The sequence below is a fragment of the Bombina bombina genome, chromosome 10, assembly GCF_027579735.1.
Source record: "Bombina bombina isolate aBomBom1 chromosome 10, aBomBom1.pri, whole genome shotgun sequence".
In the NCBI taxonomy this organism is placed as follows: domain Eukaryota; kingdom Metazoa; phylum Chordata; class Amphibia; order Anura; family Bombinatoridae; genus Bombina; species Bombina bombina.
In genome coordinates this window covers 191,394,703-191,415,080 of record NC_069508.1, presented here as the reverse complement: position 1 = coordinate 191,415,080, position 20,378 = coordinate 191,394,703, and the positions used below count along the sequence as shown (strand labels likewise).

The following is a 20,378-nucleotide window of genomic DNA, read 5'->3' as shown; positions in this document are numbered from 1 at the left end:
GAAATCTCAGACGGGTCAATCCTGTCGCCTATGCTCTTGACCTTCCTCCTGCAATGCGCATCTCCAATGTTTTTCATGTCTCCCTCTTGAAACCATTGGTTTGTAATCGGTTTACCACTGTGTTGTCTCGTCCCCGCCCTATCTTTGTTGACAACCATGAGGAGTATGAGGTCAGCAGCATTATTGACTCTCGTATATCCAGGGGCTGCATACAGTATTTGGTCCACTGGAGGGGCTACGGTCCGGAGGAGCGTTCATGGGTTCCCTCCTCTGATGTTCATGCTCCCGCCCTCCTCCGTGCCTTTCATGCCCGTTTCCCCAATAAGCCTTTTGTCCTCCCGTGGGGGAGGGGTCATTAAGGGGAGGGTACTGTCAGAGTTTTTTCCCTGATCTGTTTGCCATGTGCTGCTGGCAGCCATTTTACTAACCTCTCTTCCTGACTCTGGTACATACTGTGTAATGCTGCTCATTTCCTGCACTTCCTTTTATGGCCAGGCTGGTGTACATCATCCTTGTGAGACAGGATGCAGTCTCAGAATTGTGATTTCATCACTTATTATTTAAAGGGCCTCTGTTCAGTATGTTTTGCCCTTGCGTTGTCTCAGACCTGTTTGTGAGAGCTCCTGTGTCTTACCTGGCTGTCTGACGTCCCTCCTGGTTCCTGATCCCTGGCTTGTTCCTGACTCTGCTGTTCTCCTTGTTCCTGATTCCGGCTCGTCTGACTATTCGCTTTGGCTCCTGACTCGGCTCGTCTGACTACCAGTTCTGGTTTTGATTCCTGGCTTGTTATTTGACTTGTGGACTTTTTATTATTTTTTGCTATTTATAAAGGTGTGATTATTTTTGAACTTCTTGTCTCAGTCTGATTCCTGGTACACTGACAGGAAAGAACATAAGTGTGCACGAGGCTCGCTCCCTTGCCTGTCCCGGGACAGACATACTGATTTGCTGCTTAAAGTCCTTTACAATGGACATTAGGACATTTTGAGGTAAAATATCTTTCTTTTTTACATAGAGATGTTCAGGTGATATTTTCAAGTCAGCTTTTTACAGCTATGCTGCATCACTTTCAAGTGTTTCAACATTTGTGTATCATGGCCCTTTAACTTAGTGAGGAGTTATAAGCTCATTGTTATCCTGATGTTAACGTCACTAACATGTATAGATTAAATTAACAATAAAAAATTAAGAGCTTGTCACCACTAAATGAACAGCTATCCTCTATTACTCTGTAATATTTTGTTTCTTTTTCTTTCTGGAAGGTGCAAGTAACAACAATGAATCCATGCCTGCGTATGGCATCGCCCTGATTGTCATGTTTGCTGTGTTTCTGTGCTTGATCCCAATACTGTGCATTATAGTAAGTAACTGATTACAGGTTTTGATTTTGAGATGAATGGTATAAATAAATACATTTATAAATGTAAAGAAAAATAATCACCCCAATTTAAACATGTAAAAGCTGTTTACATTTAAACTGTAACAATACAACAGACAGTATCAGCATACTTCCTACTAATGTTCATTGGCTGATATGTGCTTCCTGCTATTACTCATCAGCTGATAGGTGCTTCCTGCTAATGCTCATCAGCTGATAGGTACTTCCTGGTATGTCCTGCTAATGCTCATCAGCTGATAGGTGCTTCCTGGAACTTCCTGCTAATGCTCATCAGCTGATAGGTGCTTCCTGGAACTGAACCTACTGCTAATGTTCATCAGCTGATAGGTGCTTCCTGGAACTTCCTGCTAATGCTCATCAGCTGATAGGTGCTTCCTGGTACTTCCTACTACTACTCATCAGCTGCTAGGTGCTTCTAGATACTTCCTGCTAATGCTCATCAGCTGATAGGTGCTTACTGGTATTTCCTGCTAATGCTCATCAGCTGATAGGTGCTTCCTGGTACTTCCTGCTAATGCACATCAGCTGATAGGTGCTTCCTGGTACTTCCTGCTACTACTCATCAGCTGCTAGGTACTTCCTGCTAATGCTCATCAGCTGATAGGTGCTTCCTGGTAGTTCCTGCTACTGCTCATCAGCTGCTAGGTACAACCTGCTAATGCTCATCAGCTGATAGGTGCTTCCTGGTACTTCCTGCTAATGCTCATCAGCTGATATGTGCTTCCTGCTACTACTCATCAGCTGAGAGGTACTTCATGCTAATGCTCATCAGATGAGATACGTCATGCTAATGCTCATCAGCTTCTTGTAGATTCTCCCTAATAATGCTCATCAGCTGATTGGTGCTCAATGCTAATGCTTATCAGCTGCTTATAGATTCTTCCTAATAATGCTCATCAGCTGAAAGGTGCTTCCTGCTAATGTTCATCAGCTGATTGGTGCTTGCTGATAATACTCATCAGGTGATAGGCACTTCCTGCTGATATTCATCAGCTGATAGGTGCTTCCTGGTACGTCCTGCTACTGCTCATCAGCTGTTAGGTACTTCCTGCTACTGCTCATTAGCTGTTAGGTACTTCCTGCTAATGCTCATTAGCTGATAGGTACTTTCTACTAATGCTCATTAGCTGATAGATACTTCCTACTAATGCTCATTAGCTGATAGATACTTCCTTCTAATGCTCATTAGCTGATAGATACTTCCTACTAATGCTCATTAGCTGATAGATACTTCCTACTAATGCTCATTAGCTGATAGGTACTTCCTACTAATGTTTATTAGCTGATAGATACTTCCTACTAATGCTCATTAGCTGATAGATACTTCCTTCTAATACTCATTGGCTGATAGGTACTTCCTACTAATGCTCATTAGCTGATAGGTACTTTCTACTAATGCTCATTAGCTTATAAGTACTTCCTACTAATGCTCATCAGCTGATAGGTACTTCCTGATAATGCTCATCAGCTGATATGTACTTCCTGCTAATGTTCATCAGCTGATAGATACTTCCTTCTAATGCTCATTAGCTGATAGGTACTTCCTACTAATGCTCATTAGCTGATAGGTACTTTCTACTAATGCTCATTGGCTGATAGGTACTTCCTACTAATGCTCATTAGCTAATAGGTACTTTCTACTGATGCTCATCAGCTGATAGGTACTTCCTGCTAATGGTCATCAACTGATAGATATTTACTTATATGCTATGTGCTTCCTGCTAATGCTCATCAGCTTATAGGTACAAGTTCTCGTTGTACAAGTGGAAATACACAATTAACACTGCAGTATTAATTTAAGTGTAAATTTAAACAGTTTTTACTTTATATTTTTCAGGCAAAAAAAACACCATGCTTAAATGTTGCTTTTTCATATGGATGACAGAGTACAATATTAACTTATAGTAGGACTTTTAAAAATGACAATATCTACTACAGAAGGTTCTCAAAGCAGGTTATAGCAATATGATCCCTCATGACTATTCAGCACTAATATATACAGGGAGTGCAGAATTATTAGGTAAATGAGTATTTTGACCACATCATCCTCTTTATGCATGTTGTCTTACTCCAAGCTGTATAGGCTCGAAAGCCTACTACCAATTAAGCATATTAGGTGATGTGCATCTCTGTAATGAGAAGGGGTGTGGTCTAATGACATCAACACCCTATATCAGGTGTGCATAATTATTAGGCAACTTCCTTTCCTTTGGCAAAATGGGTCAAAAGAAGGACTTGACAGGCTCAGAAAAGTCAAAAATAGTGAGATATCTTGCAGAGGGATGCAGCACTCTTAAAATTGCAAAGCTTCTGAAGCGTGATCATCGAACAATCAAGCGTTTCATTCAAAATAGTCAACAGGGTCGCAAGAAGCGTGTGGAAAAACCAAGGCGCAAAATAACTGCCCATGAACTGAGAAAAGTCAAGCGTGCAGCTGCCAAGATGCCACTTGCCACCAGTTTGGCCATATTTCAGAGCTGCAACATCACTGGAGTGCCCAAAAGCACAAGGTGTGCAATACTCAGAGACATGGCCAAGGTAAGAAAGGCTGAAAGACGACCACCACTGAACAAGACACACAAGCTGAAACGTCAAGACTGGGCCAAGAAATATCTCAAGACTGATTTTTCTAAGGTTTTATGGACTGATGAAATGAGAGTGAGTCTTGATGGGCCAGATGGATGGGCCCGTGGCTGGATTGGTAAAGGGCAGAGAGCTCCAGTCCGACTCAGATGCCAGCAAGGTGGAGGTGGAGTACTGGTTTGGGCTGGTATCATCAAAGATGAGCTTGTGGGGCCTTTTCGGGTTGAGGATGGAGTCAAGCTCAACTCCCAGTCCTACTGCCAGTTTCTGGAAGACACCTTCTTCAAGCAGTGGTACAGGAAGAAGTCTGCATCCTTCAAGAAAAACATGATTTTCATGCAGGACAATGCTCCATCACACGCGTCCAAGTACTCCACAGCGTGGCTGGCAAGAAAGGGTATAAAAGAAGAAAATCTAATGACATGGCCTCCTTGTTCACCTGATCTGAACCCCATTGAGAACCTGTGGTCCATCATCAAATGTGAGATTTACAAGGAGGGAAAACAGTACACCTCTCTGAACAGTGTCTGGGAGGCTGTGGTTGCTGCTGCACGCAATGTTGATGGTGAACAGATCAAAACACTGACAGAATCCATGGATGGCAGGCTTTTGAATGTCCTTGCAAAGAAAGGTGGCTATATTGGTCACTGATTTGTTTTTGTTTTGTTTTTGAATGTCAGAAATGTATATTTGTGAATGTTGAGATGTTATATTGGTTTCACTGGTAAAAATAAATAATTGAAATGGGTATATACTTGTTTTTTGTTAAGTTGCCTAATAATTATGCACAGTAATAGTCACCTGCACACACAGATATCCCCCTAAAATAGCTATAACTAAAAACAAGCTAAAAACTACTTCCAAAACTATTCAGCTTTGATATTAATGAGATTTTTGGGTTCATTGAGAACATGGTTGTTGTTCAATAATAAAATTAATCCTCAAAAATACAACTTGCCTAATAATTCTGCACTCCCTGTATCTCAGCATTTCTCTGAGGCTTTCTGGAACCGTAAAGTGAGGGGGGACTTTGGTTTAATGGGGTGCTTCACGGGCGGTACCATGGCATCGGGAGAGATGGCACTGCTTGGTTAGTCTCTAGAGACAAGGAAAGCTGTGGGCAGGAAAGTGGGCAGACCTACCAACCCTCAGCAATCATGCAAGATGCTGAGCAGGTGCACTAGAAACTGACCCTATTAGATGCTGAACGGAGACTAGTACAAGAGCTCATTTACATCTGTCCCTTACTGGCCACAGCGAAGAAGAAAATATAAATATACTCCAGAAACTTTTCAATGGGTATGTCCCTGGACTGCAAGCCTATGTACATTTTATTAGCGAAATTACAGTGTTAAATGTTTTTTAAGCATTTATTTTGTAATCAGATCTTTTGTAATTCAATGATTATTGTCCGGTGCATGTATAAATAAATGTAAAACATATTTTAATGTTAAAGGGATATGAAACACAATTTTTTTTCTTTCATGATTCAGATAGAGCCGCAATTTTAGTCTACTTTCTAATTTACTCCTATTATCAATTTTTATAAAGATACCAAGAGAACAAAGACAAATTGATAATAGGAGTAAATTAGAAAGTTGTTTAAATTTGCTGCTGTATCTGAATCATAAAATAAAAATGTGGGTTTCATTTCCATAAGTACATTTGAACAACTTGTTTGCACAAAAGGGGCCAGCAATGTTGCACATAACATCACTAGCTTGCTATGCATACGCACGTGCTGAAAATCAAGAGCGAGCGCGCTAATATCCAGGCATGTCAGCCCCTGTGACTAAGAGCTGTGCTTTAGTCTGTGTATATATTGCTTTTTGTAGGTACAGGGTTTTTAGATTACTGTTGAAAGTACATTAAAACAAATGATCCTATCATAAAAATATGATATATTGGTGTTCAATAAAAAAGATGCAGGAGTAGCCTGTATGCTATATATGAAATGTAACTTGTGATCACAAATATTTCTATTCATTTAATGAATTCATTAATTTAATTTATTTTATAGGGCTTTAGATTTGAATTCTGGCAAATGCTTTTGGAGGCCTGTGCAGGAACCTATAATTGAAACGACGATTAAAATAATTTGAAAGAAGGTAAGTAAAATATATAATTTAAAAAATCTTTTTTTCTCTCAGATTCCTACCTCCTTCTTAACCTCTCTCTCTTAGTTAACATTATTTGATCCTTTCTTTGCCAATAAATGGGGAGAGATTTCATCCAGTATCTTAAATTTGTATTTTGTTTTGGCACAAGCGATATTTAGTGCTCCACTTGTAATCTAGCCCTTAATATTTCAGTAACGCACTTTAAGATTACTAATAGTTAGATTACGAGTGGAGCGTTAGTTAACCCGGCTAGACTTCAGCTTTTTGCCCACGTCGGGTTCCGTGTGTATTACAAGTTGAAAGTAAAAAGGTTTTACTTGCATGCTAACCCTAAATGTGCTCACAACAGCATTAATGTATTCCCCTATAGACTTTAATGGAGCGCAAAAAGTGTGTGGGGGGGGGACACTAATACTCGCTCAAAACCCAATCCGAAATATGAATATTTCACATTCCAATGTTCTTCACATAAAAGAATATGTTCTATTTATTCTTATATATATATATATATATATATATATATATATATATATATATATATATATATATATATATAAATTTTTTAGGTAAATATATATCTATCTATCAATCTATATATATATATATATATATATATATATATATATACACACATATTTATGATTTTATGTATATGTGATGTATACAGATATATATATTGATACAGACAGATAGATAGATAGATAGATAGATAGATAGATAGATAGATACAGATACATATATACAGATACATATATATATATATATATATATATATAAATATAAACTTCCAGGTGAATCCAGCACTCTCACAGCTTTAACAACCTCAAAAAACATAAATTATGCTTACCTGATAATTTCATTTCCAACTAGGGGAGGAGAGTCCACGGCTTCATTCATTACTATTGGGAATTAATAACCTGGCCACCAGGGGGAGGCAAAGACACCCCAGCCAAAGGCTTAAATACCTCCCCCACTTCCCACATCCCCCAGTCATTCTGCCGAGGGAACCAGGAACAGTAGGAGAAATATCAGGGTAAAAAAGGTACAAGAAGATTAATAAATTTAGGGCCGCCCAACAGAGATACGGGCGGGAGCCGTGGACTCTCCTCCCCTCGATGGAAATGAAATTATCAGGTAGGCATAATTTATGTTTTACATCTAAAGTGGAGGAAAATCCATGGCTTCATTCATTAGTATTGGGAACATATACCCAAGCTCTAGAGGACACTGAATATAACCGGGAGGGTAAAAGGCGGACCCTAATCTGAGGGCACCACAGCCTGCAAAATCTTTCTCCCAAAAAAAGCTTCCACCGAAGCAAAAACGTCAAATTTGTAAAACTTTGTAAAAGTGTGTAAGGAGGACCAGGTAGCCGCCTTACAAATTTGCTCCATATTCTTGAAGGCCCAAGACAAAGCCACAGCTCTAGTTGAATGAGCCGTGATCCTCTGAGGAGGCTTATGTCCCGCTGTCTCATAAGCCAAACAAATCAAGCTCCTCAACCAAAAAGACAAAGAAGTAGCAGAGGCCCTTTGCCCCTTCCCAGAATACACCACAAAAAGAGATGTAGACTGTCTGAAATCCTTTGTAGCCTGAAGATAGAACTTCAAGGCACGAACCACATCCAGGTTATGAAGTAACCTCTCCTTTGAAGAGGAAGGTTTAGGACACAAAGAAGGAAAAATGATTTCCTGATTGATGTTACGGTTAGACACCACCTTGGGGAGAAACCCCAATCCAGTGCGAAGTACAGCCTTATCCGCATGAAACACCAGATAAGGAGGATCACGTTGCAAGGCAGCTAGTTCAGATACTCTACGTGCCGATGCAATAGCCAACAGGAAGAGAACCTTCCAGGACAGAATCTTAAAACGGAACCCTCTGCAAAACCTTAAGTACTAAGTTTAAGCTCCAAGGTGGAGTTGACTGTCTAAATACAGGCCTGATTCTAGACAGAGCCTGAACAAAAGATTGAATGTCAGGGAGCTTAGCGAGCCTCCTATGCAACAAAACTGTTCATGCCAAAATCTGTCCTTTTAAGGAACTAGTGGCAAGACCCTTCTCCAAACCATCTTGGAGAAAGTACAGAATTCTGGATACCTTCACCTTATGCCAAGGATATCCATGCTTCTCACACCAGGACAAGTAAGTCCTCCACACCTTATGGTAGATGAGACGAGTGACTGGCTTCCTTGCCTGAATTAGAGTATCAATCACACCTTCAGAAAAGCCTCTCTTGGCTAAGACTAGACTTCAATCTCCACGCAGTCAGCCTCAGAGAATCTAGATTTCGATGTTAAAAGGGGCCCTGTGACAGCAGATCCCTGCGACAGGGTAACCTCCACGGCGGAGAGGATGACATCCCCACCAGATCTGCAAACCACGTCCTCCGCGGCCACGAAGGAGCAATCAGAATGGCTGAGGCCTGCTCCTGTTTGATGCGTGCCACTACTCGAGGTAGAAGTGGTAGCGGTGGAAAAATATAAGCTAGGCTGAATCCCCAAGGAACCACTAAGGCATCTATCAGCTCTGCCTGGGGATCCCTGGACCTCAATCCCTGGACCTCGATCCGTATCGAGGTAGCTTGCAATTGAATATGGATGCCATGAGATCTATCTCCAGTGTTCCCCATCTGTGACAAATCTCCGCAAACACCTCGGGGTGAAGAGACCATTCCCCGGTTCCCCCGGATGGAAGGACTGTCTGCTGAGAACGTCTTTTTCCCAGGGTCCACACCAAGAATGTGAATCACAATGGCCGCTGCTGGCTGAAAAACAAACCCTGTGTGCTGAAACATCTTTCTCAACATGTTTTTCAGCTTTTTAAAAACCTGATTCGCTTGTACCCTTTCTGTGTTGGTAGCAATGTAATCAGTACTAGTTGTGGTTCCTGGTTTTTGTAAATTATACTTTGAATATGCATATGGTTTGGCATTTTTGAGAATTGAGACTACTGGTAGGCTGCCTTCCTTTGGCCTTATCACTTGGGAGGTACTTCCCTGATCATTAGGGGGTATATTGGTGCTGAGGGGATAGGGGGTGTAGTTACTATCTGTGTCCTCCCCTCCAGATCCTGAGCTTTCCCCTTGTGAATCTGTGTCATTATCAGTAAATTGAATTCTGCGTTGGCCCCTTCTACCCCTCCCTCTGTTCCTTTGTCTATTGCCTCTCCTGGCTCCAGTGCCCCCTCTAGCATTTGATTCCTTTCTCCTAGAAAAACGTTCTTTGCGGTTCCAGACATAGACTAGGTCATTATTAAAATCTGTCTGGTCCCTTACAAATTTGCTGTGTTTTCTCTCTAGTAACACCTGCTTGGCCTCAGCTATCGTGTCATGTAAGATTTGGTCCAGAGTTGGGAAATCTAACTCCCCACTACGAGTGTTGAGCTCATCTTGGATCACAGAAATTTTATCTGTAATGACTTGTAATTGTGTGGTCTTATATTATACAAGTAACATCATGAGCCTAACTGAACACTCTGATAAAGTTTCATTCCATAACCTTATGAATTCTCTATCCTCAGTTTGGAAAGTTGGGAACTTATTTATACGCAATCCCCTGGGAATAAGACCAAGCTCATTATATTTATTTAATGTTATTATGTCCCATTTCAGTCTATTTTCTTTAATCAGCAATTGTTCCATGTCCTCAAACAAAGCTGTTAATGAAAGTTTCGTAGGATCTGTAGAAAATATGGCATCAATTTCCCTGGTATGTTCATCCCTTTCAGAGACTGTCATTAGGGAGTAAAAAGTACGTGCTTGTAACTGTGAACTGCTGTCCGTGTTAGACATCTTATATATAACTCCCTTCTCCCTCTACTCCGTGAAAATGAGCAAAACTTCTTTCCGTATGCAGTAAGTGAGCGGGATCCCACGCTCTGAATGTGATTCACAAATACAAAAAGTCCCACACACTAGAAGTAACAATGTGACTCAATTGGCCGACTTACCGCGTCCGGTCCTTGGGGGTGATCTGTGATCGATCTGGTTCTGGACACAGGATGATGGTGTTCCTTGCTCACTGGGGATTTTTATAATTGTGATTGCTCGTACTGGTATGTCCATAGATGAAATTTGCTTGTTAACCATATGTGAGCTCGGATTGGCTCAACTGGCTGCCCAATGGGATGAGGGTTAGCCCTAGAAAAAGGGTGCTTGTTTTTAATTTTTTTTATCAGCTAAGACTACGGCTTTCCAGCTGAAACGCGTCAGCTGTTTTGACACTCCATCCTATTTTGGGTAATCAGCTGCTGTCAGTGCTTGAAGAGCATTACTTTACAAGAACAGTATCGTTATTACAATTTTGTGCTCTATTTTACATTCAGCGTTGTTTTGGAATAAACACTGTTGTTTCGTCTACCGGTGCTCCTGTCATTTCTGTTTTTACTCTTTAAACGACGAACTATCCTCGAGGGAAATAGTCGTCTGCTTCGCGAGCGTAGAGATAACCCCATCCACCTTAGAGATGGTCCCCCACAGATCAAGCTGAGAGTCTGGAATGGTGAACAATTTTTTTTTTTTTTTTTTTTTTTTTTTTGGTTTCAAAGAGCTTTATTGAAAGAGAGAATAAAAAAGAATACAAGCATAGCAAAATGATGCAATATAAAGCAGGCAGTAAATGACAAAGACATGTTTTGTTTGCATCTTACAGTTGTAAAGATAGAGATTTCCAGATGGAGCTTGGCCTAGGCCGAGCTTACAGGAATGTAAAGCTTGGGGTATGGTGGGGTAAGGAGGTGTATAGAATGTCCAAAAGTCCAACCTCTGCCATCCCATTTCCAACTGGGGTAGAAAGAATCCAAGTAAACATTGATAAAACATAGTCAAATAGTAACATAATAAGGTGTAGCAGCATCGTATGTGTTTCAGAGAATGTTAGCAGTAAAGTTAGCGCGGCCCCCGGGGGGGGGGAGGGGTATGTGGGAAAAAGGGGGGGGAGGGGGGGGTTGAGGGGGGGGAGGGGGGGGGGGAGGGGGGCGAGGACCATGTCGGTACTATGGTCTATTCTGTCAGAGCATCTGTGCTAGAGGTCCACATTGTCAGCATTTGGTCATGTATATCTAATGTATCATGCGTGAGGTGGTGGTATCTTTCCAGGTTAAGGTGTGTGGAGACCTCCTTTCTCCATTCCGCTACAGTCGGGACTGTCCTGGATTTCCAGTACCTGGGTATTAACAGTTTGGCACTATTCAGCATGACCATCAGTAAGGCTTTAGAGATCTTATTCTCTAGCTTAGGAAGGGACATATAGAGTAGTATCTTGGGGTCATTGGGCAAGGCGTGGCCTACTATGTCTTTTATATGGGAAAGTATCCCTGTCCAGTATGAATCAAGTTCGGGGCATCCCCACCAGATATGTGACAAGGACCCCTCACCTCCACATTCCCTCCAGCACCTCCGTGAGGCAGTCTTATATATGGATTGCAGTCTGTTTGGCGTGAGGTACCACCGGGATAAGAATTTATAGTTAGACTCCTGCACCCTAGCTGATATTGAGGAGCGTTTCGTGTGGTCGAAAGCTCTCTGCCACTCCTGGTGTGAGATATCTGTGTGTAGTTCCCTCTCCCACGCTTTGGTGTATGAGGGGAGTATTTGAGTATCATCTACTAGGAGAAGCTTGTACATTTTGGATATTGCATGACTAATAGGCGAAACTTGCATACATAAGGACTCAAAAGGGGTCAGTGGTCTCCCCAGTTGTTGTTTGTGTTGGTGTGTAGAGAGAAAATGCCCTAGTTGGTTGTGTGAGAACCAAGTTAGTGAGATATGTGGTGTATCTTCCCTGATCCTGTCTAGGTCTTTGAGTTTGTGACCGTCGGCTATCGTGTGCCACACCCGGTCTGCCATGTGGTCATGTTCGTTGGTCCTTTTACCTTTAAGGTCCCAAGGTAACGAGGGGTTATTATAGATAGGAAGGAGCGGGGATACTCTTGTAGATATGTTTGTGGAAGTGTTAAGTAGCCTGTCCCATGTGGAGAAGAAGTCAGTGAGTAGAGGAAAAGACGTCGTGGCCTTCGGTCTATGTTTTGGATCTAGCCATGCGAGGGGGCCAACATTGTCCGTATTTAAAATATCTCGGTCTAACTTGATCCAATCTTTGTAGGTGAACAATTTTTTAAAGGAAGAAGGGGAAAAGGAAGAACCTAATTGCTCCCATTCGTTCTTATTAATATTAGCAATCTTAACGGGAACCGGGAAAGACTGAGGTTTTACCCTCTCCTCGTATACCTTTTCAACCTTAGGAATTGCAGGTTCCTCCGGTATCTTAGGTTCCGGAACCTCCAGAGTAGCAAGCACCTGCCGTAGCAGAAAGCGCAAATTCTCCATCCTAAACCTATAACCAGGCTCCTCCGCTGCCGGAGGTTTAGATGACACAGACTCTGACCCAGAAGGGGCCTCCTCCGAAGAGTGGGAGTGGGCCTCGTCTTCGTATAGAGCTTCTGGCTCTCCCATTGGTGAGGACAAACCCTGGGCCGGGCCGCTATGATAAACCCTAAGCTTGCGCTTAGCAGAACGTGGTAAGGCATGGATCCCTTTTGAAACCGCCGATTCCAGTTGATCCGCAAAGTCTAACGGCCAATGAATCTCTCCAGAAGGAGTAACAGTTGGTCCCCGGGGCTCTGCATGTGCAATCGGGGATGAATATAGGGAACGCACCTCCCAGGACGAAGAACCCTCAGAGGTGGATGGCTCAGTAGTACAAGACATCCGTTTACATTTAGATGCTGTAACTTTATCAAGGCATGTGGTACATAGTTGAGCAGGCTGATCTACCAGAACCTCCTCACAATAAACACCGGAATGAGACTTTATGAAGGAAGGAGATCCTTCCAACGCGTCAGAGTCCTCCATCGCTTGCGTGCTTGGTTAGACTAACTTTATTGATTAAAAGGCACCTTTATACCACCAATGGCTGGGGCAGTCACCACCTCCTAGGACCCGGACTACAGAAACCGCTACGTCTCCTGCATCACACAGATCAACAGGAAGGATAGAGAGCCACACCCAGTCGCATGGATTGCCTGGCAGGACCGCCCCTGCACTAGGGAAAAATGCGCCAAAAAATGGCCACACAAGTTTCCGCAAGTAACCTGAAAGTTCTACACATTGCCAGAGCCTCATCTCGCACATAGAGCAGCAATGACACAATAAACAATATCATGTATAAACCCCCTCTGTTCAATAATCCCCCTTCCAGGAATATTAACCCTTGATTCTGTAAAGATAAAAGGTGCCACACTGTGACTCTGTCTTCTATGTTATCATTATTAATAAAAAATGAAACAATCTTACCAGAATCTACACCGTGGAACAGGAACATGGTCCTTCAAGTGTGACAGGTTAGTAGCCTCACTCATGACATGTACTTGTTTGAAGAAAGCAGGCAGTGACACTCGTCACGGCTGAGTGCTTATGGAGCTGTTAATATGAGTCGGGATGGTTTCGCAGAAAGACTCTCCCTGCATCTCCAAACTCCATAAGAGACTACTCCAAAACTCCAGCACTCCTCTGCCATCCTCCTGTGACGAAAGGCAAAGAATGACTGGGGGGTGAGGGAAGTGGGGGAAGTATTTAAGCCTTTGGCTGGGGTGTCTTTGCCTCCTCCTGGTGGCCAGGTTCTTAATTCCCAATAGTAATGAATGAAGCCGTGGACTCTCCTCCCCTTTAGATGGAAATTGCACATAGATAATCCAAACAAAAGGAAGTCACTCTCCGGTATTGTATAACAAAATTTACTGTACAAAATACATGTGAAAGTTTTCGGGCTTATGCCCGTTCTTAAACATGTCTGAGGACAGGCGTAAGCCTGAAAACGTTTACATGTATTTTGTACAGTAAATTTTGTTATACAAAACCTGAGAATGCCTTCCTTTTCTTTGGATTATATATATATATATATATAGATATAGATATAGATATATATAGATACCGTATATATAATATATAATCCAACCAGGTTTAGCACACCGATGCTGGCCAGGGTACAAAGCAAATGTATCAACAAAATCCCAAGTAAAGCCAGCACTCTCCGGTATTAAGTGCAATCAAATCTCTTTAATGCAAATAGTGACATTTCTGGGTTTCACCCCCCACCCTCAGACCATTATATATAATGATATAATGGTCTGAGGATGGGGGTGAAACGCCGAAATGTCACTATTTGCATTAAAGAGATTTGATATAGAAGAAGAAGTGTGAGGGCACTCTTAGGTCTTATCTAAAAATATTTCTTTTTATTTATGTATTTCACAACATAGCAAAGTCAACGTTTCGGCTGTCCTAGACGGCCTTTTTCAAGACAATCTTACTGTTTAGAAGATAATGGCTGAAAACACCATGATTCAGGATACAAGTGTTCTAAACAGTAAGATTGTCTTGAAAAAGGCCGTCTAGGACAGCCGAAACGTCGACTTTGCTATGTTGTGAAATACATAAATAAAAAGAAATATTTTACAATAAGACCTGTGAGTGCCCTCCCACTTCTTCCACTGCATATTCTGATTTGAGGAGTCACTTGGGCAATTCATTGATGAAAGGGGAGTGAGTGCATGTCTCTTTTGGACGATATATATATATATACACAGGGCACAACATTTCAAGTCCTAAGCCACTAGCCAGGACAAAATGTTACTTGCCATTTCTAATCCCACCCACTACTTCACCTCCTCTTAGCATATGTTTAGCCATTAGGAAACATGTTATAATATTGCTTTTATTTTATACCATAACAAATTAAATAATGCTACAAACAGTAATAAATTAACAATAATAAATTTATGGCAGTTAGAAACATCAACTAGAGGTTCTGGTACAACAGCTGACAGTCATGGAAGGTCATAGCAGATCTGCAGATTTTTTTTGATAATTATCATCTCTCCCTACTCGCTCTTAACTATCCTTATTGACTCCCTCCTCTCTTCAATCTCTCTTTTTACCCTCTCCCTTCTCTCTCAGGCCATGGGTTAAATTTACCAAGTGCCTGGCAGACACTGAAGGGGGTAGTAGTTGTGGTTAGAGCTTTTGGTAAAAAGTAAATCACGATCCTATTGGTAGCTATGATAATAAATAGAATTGCAGCTTAATGCTCCTGTATCGTTTTCTATTTTTTCACTTGCATGGCTATAGGAAAGCTTAAAGGGACACTGAACCCAAATTTTTTCTTTCGTGATTCAGATAGAGCATGACATTTTAAGCAACTTTCTAATATACCCCTATTATCACATTTTCTTCATTCTCTCGGTATCTTTATTTTAAATTTTTGGTAAACAACCTAGGTTGTCCTTGCTGATTGGTGGATAAATTCATTCACCAATAAAAAAGTGCTGTCCAGAGTACTGAACCAAAAAAAAAACCTTGATGAATTCTTTTTCAAATAAAGATAGCAAGAGAACGAAAAAAATTGATAATAGGAGTAAATTAGAAAGTTGCTTAAAATTGCATGCTCTATCTGAACCTCAAAAGAAAAAAATTGGGTTCAGTGTCCCTTTAAGTCAATCATACTTGTCCCAAGAATCACTCAGAATATATATAGTATCCCTTCTCAGCTAAGCCCCTTCTATAGCGGGGCTATTTTACAGTTTACCTGCCTTATATTATAAACATCAGCATACCGTTCACTTCATACATATCAATATACATACACCTAGATTTAGAGGTCTGCGTTAGCCTTAAAAAGCAGCGTTAAGGGGTCCTAACGCTGCTTTTTAACCCCCGCTGGTATTACGAGTTTGGCAGGTAAAGGTGTACCGCTCACTTTTCTTCCTCGACTTTTGGCTACCTCAAATCCCCTTTACGTCAATTGCGTATCCTATCTTTTTAATGGGATTTGCCTAATGCCGGTATTACGAGTCTTGGAAGAAGTGAGCGGTACAGCCTCTACCGCCAAGACTCCTACCGCATAAAAAAGTCAGTAGTTAAGAGTTTTATGGGCTAACGCCGGAACATAAAGCTCTTAACTACAGTGCTACAAAGTACACTAACACCCATAAACTACCTATTAACCCCTAAATCGAGGCCCCCCCACATCGAAAACACTCTGCCGACCGGACACCGCCGCCACCTACATTATAGCTAACTAGGTACAATAGCTATTAAATAGATAATAACTATTTAATAGCTACCTAGTTAAAATAATTACAAAATTACCTGTAAAATAAATCCTAACCTAAGTTACAAATACACCTAACACTACACTATCAATAAATTAATTAAATAAATTACCTACAATTATCTAAATTAAAATACAATTAAATAAACTAAACTATAGTACAAAAAAAACAAACACTAAATTACAAAAAATAAAAAAATATTACAAGAATTTTAATCTAATTACACCTAATCTAAGCCCCCTAATAAAATAAAAAAGCCCCACAAAATAATAAAATTCCCTACCCTATACTAAATTACAAAAGTAATCAGCTCTTTTACCAGCCCTTAAAAGCGTTTTTTGCGGGGCATTGCCCCAAAGTAATCAGCTCTTTTACCTGTAAAAAAAAATATAAGACCCCCCCCAAAATTACAACCCACCACCCACACACCCCTACTCTAAAACCCACCCGATCCCCCTTAAAAAAACCTAACACTAACCCCCTAAAGATCACCCTACCTTGAGCCGTGTTCACCCAGCCGGGCACCACTGGTCATCCGATCCATCCAGAAGTCTTCATCCAATGGGGCAGAAGAGGACATCCGGACCGGTAGAAGGCTTCATCCAAGCGGCATCTTCTATCTTCATCCATCCGGCACGGAGCGGGTCCATCTTCAAGACATCCGACGCGGAGCATCCTCTTCTTTCCACGGCCGACGACTGAATGAAGGTTCCATTAAATGACGTCATCCAAGATGGGGTCCCTCGAATACCGATTGGCTGATAGGATTCTATCAGCCAATCGGAATTAAGGTAGGAAAAATCCTATTGGTTGATGCTATCAGCCAATCGGATTGAAGTTCAATCCGATTGGCTGATTGGATCAGCCAATAGAATGTGAGCTCAATTCTATTGGCTGTATTTCTTTTTACAGGTAAAAGAGCTGATACTTTGGGGCAATGCCCCGCAAAAAGCCCTTTTAAGGGCCGGTAAAAGAGCTGATTAATTTTGTAATTTAGTATAGGGTAGGGAATTTTATTATTTTGGGGGGATTTTTATTTTATTAGGGGGCTTAGATTAGGTGTAATTAGATTAAAATTCTTGTAATATTTTTTTATTTTTTGTAATTTAGTGTTTGTTTTTTGTAATATAGTTTAGTTTATTTAATTGTATTTTAATTTAGATAATTGTAGGTAATTTATTTAATTAATTTATTGATAGTGTAGTGTTAGGTATATTTGTAACTTAGGTTAGGATTTATTTTACAGGTAATTTTGTAATTATTTTAACTAGGTAGCTATTAAATAGTTATTAACTATTTAATAGCTATTGTACCTAGTTAAAATAAATACAAAGTTGCCTGTAAAATAAATATAAATCCTAAAATAGCTACAATGTAACTATTAGTTATATTGTAGCTATATTAGGGTTTATTTTATAGGTAAGTATTTATTTTTAAATAGGAATAATTTATTTAATTATAGTAAATTTATTTAAATTATATTTAAGTTAGGGGGTGTTAGGGTTAGACTTAGGTTTAGGGGTTAATAACTTTATTATTGTAGCGGCGACGTTGGGGGCAGCAGATTAGGGGTTAATAATTGTAGGTAGATGGCGGCGTTGGGGGGGACAGATTAGGGGTTCATAGCTACAATGTAGGTGGCGGCGGTGTACGGAGCGGCAGATTAGGGGTTAATAATATAATGTAGGTGTCATCGATAGCGGGGGCGGAAGATTAGGGGTTAATAAGTGTAAGGTTAGGGGTGTTTAGACTAGGGGTTCATGTTAGTGTGTTAGGTATAGACTTAGAAAGTGTTTCCCCATAGGAAACAATGGGGCTGCGTTAGGAGCTGAACGCTGCTTTTTTGCAAGTGTTAGGGGTTTTTTTCAGCCAGCTCAGCCCCATTGTATCCTATGGGGAAATCGTGCACGAGCACGTTTTTCCAGCTTACCGCTACCGTAAGCAACGCTGGTATTGAGGGTTGAAGTGGAGCTAAATTTGGCTCAACACTTACTTTTCTGAGGCTAACGCAGCCATTCAGAAAACTCGTAATACCAGCGTTGTTTTAAGGGTGCGCTGAAAAAAAAAGCTTGTTAGCACCAAACGGCTTTACCGACAAAACTCTAAATCTAGGCGTTAGTCTGCTAGAGCAAGCAAGTTAAAAATTGAGAAACAAACTCTTTAGAACCAGACACCTATGACTGACTTTAGGACTATAATACATTTTAATTATATACACTAACTTAGGGGCAAGCACTCTTTTTCTGTTGTGTATCTTGTACCTAGTTTATTAGTGAGTATTTCCAGTGCAGTCACCCCTCTACAAGTGCTAAACTTGATTTAATAAAATGAAGCACTTTTTTTAAAACCAAGTATCTGTACAAGGATTTCAGTATAATGAGCTTTGTTGTGTCCCCTTTACTCTGTTAAACAGGCTCTCCTGGTGAACACGAACGAATGAAAAGAATGCAGAAGAGAATTTGAAAAACAGAACAAATGTAAAAAGACCCAGTATTCTTTTAATGCAATGAAACTAAATATATGGTTAATAAATAGTAAATTTCAAATGGGCGCTATTGTTTTTAAGGAAAATTACTATTTTTGGAAGATCAAATTTCTTGGCTTATCAATATGCCAATAATGAGCACATAACACGAGTAACTTCACATGTTGGTTGGCCACAGGGCAAAATGCTCAGACATAGATATATTTCCACTGTATCAGTTACTTTTGTGTATTCCTTGTCCAAATCTCTCCGGTTATATTGTCTTCCCCTTGGGAACCACTACCTCATAATCATTACTAAATTACTAAACACTATCAGATTGCTATAAATGCACATAAGACAAATTTTATAGGATTTATGTGAAAAAAATATTTATTTATTATGCAATAGTATTTATCATAGTATTCATTAGCACATGTAGTATAGTCTTTTCTTGGTATCAGTGTAGGTTGTGTAACATTATTCTTGCAGAGATTAAACTTTATTAATGAATATGTACAAATGTAAATTGTGTCCAGAAAGAAAAGACGCAAAACTCTATGGTACCAAATAAAATGATGAAATCACTAAAAGTTCTGACTTCTGATTTGATACATTATGCGCACAATTGTGAACTGATGAGCTATAAGAGAGAGTGGCAGCACATTACAGTATAAGAATCCACTGACGTTATTAAAGGACCAGTCAACACAGTAGATTTGCATAATCAACAAATACAAGATAACAAGACAATGCAATAGCACTTAGTCTGAACTTCAAATGAGTAGTAGATTTTTTTTCTGACAATTTTAAAAGTTATGTCTTTTTCCACTCCCCCTGTACCATGTGACAGCCATTAGCCAATCACAAATGCATACACATACCATGTGACAGCCATCAGCCATTCACAAATGCATACACTTATTCTTGCACATGCTCAGTAGGAGCTGGTGACTAAAAAAGTTTAAATATAAAAAGATTGTGCACATTTTGTTAATAGAAGTAAATTGGAAAGTTGTTTAAAATGGCAAGCTCTATCTGAATAATAAAAGTTTAATTTTGATTGAGTGTCCCTTTAAAGGGACAGGAAACCCCAAATTTTTCTTTCATGATTTGGATAGAACATACAATTGTAAACAACGTTCCTATTTACGTCTATTATCAAATTTGCTTTGTTATCTTGTTATCCTTTGCTAAAGGAACATTGCACTAGTGGCAGCTAGCTGAACACATCTAGTTAGGCAATCACAAGAGACAAATGTGTGCAGGCACCAATCAGCAGCTAGCTCCCACTTGTGTAGGATATGTGCAGATTCTTTTTCAACAAATGATACCAAGAGAATGAAACCTATTTGAAAATAGAAGTTAATTTAATTATTTTTAGGGGCTTAATTGCAGATATTAACTAGCACTTCAGTGATGTAAATGAAGTATGTTGTTCTTGGTAAAAATAATCTGAATTTTTAGCAATTGTCAAATCCTCAACTGAAATTTGGCAAAAATGGTATTAAAATGACAATAAATGCCATATGTACTACCCCATAAAGGTTTAGATTACAAGTGGAGCACAAAAATATTATCACTATACTGTGCTAAGCCCACTCAAGTTAAATTCAGATTATCCTAAATTATGAAGGTATAATCTAGATTTTATTAAAGACACAGAGACGAGTATTTTGCTTTCTTTCTTTTACTAGTTAAA

At 40.1% G+C, this 20,378-nt stretch overlaps 1 long non-coding RNA gene across 1 annotated transcript; it reads left to right on the top strand.

Moving 5' to 3' along the window:
• The first annotated feature begins 1,171 nt into the window (after nt 1-1,171).
• LOC128640873 (uncharacterized) lies at nt 1,172-18,737 on the top strand. Its single transcript, XR_008399406.1, has 3 exons — nt 1,172-1,360; nt 6,003-6,090; nt 18,626-18,737. It is a non-coding gene; the product is annotated as an uncharacterized LOC128640873 (long non-coding RNA).
• The last annotated feature ends 1,641 nt before the right edge of the window (nt 18,738-20,378 follow it).